Raw genomic sequence first — 455 nt, forward strand, 5'->3', positions numbered from 1 at the left:
TTAAATAAGTATAGACTATTCACCACATACAATATATACAAGAGAACCTGAGCATTGGGTCTGCTTGAGTTACAGAAACCTAACCATAGAATATGGATTAAATGCAACAACAATAATTCTAGATTAAATAAAAGAATGACCATTTCCGTCTTCTAGCTAATTGTTTTCTGCTACTTGGCTGTGTTAATACTCCCGACATTATTAGTTGATTTTTAAAGACCCAATGGAGAGTCGGCACAAGATCATTGCAATGGGGAGATACAGTTATTTAACCCCGTCCCCCTTTAGTGTTATACTCTAATGTCCAATGAATAGAATCAGGTAATTTAAAAACTGCAATATTTTATGGTAAGGTTCCTATACTCGAATATGATCCAATTCTGCGGTCCTTTAATGAACATACATACAAAGCATGGCTTGCTACCATCATAAATTAAAACAAGGAACTTCACATC

This window comes from Acartia tonsa, chromosome 7 (genome assembly GCF_053477335.1).
Source record: "Acartia tonsa isolate MP-2025a chromosome 7, ASM5347733v1, whole genome shotgun sequence".
In the NCBI taxonomy this organism is placed as follows: Eukaryota; Metazoa; Arthropoda; class Copepoda; order Calanoida; family Acartiidae; genus Acartia; species Acartia tonsa.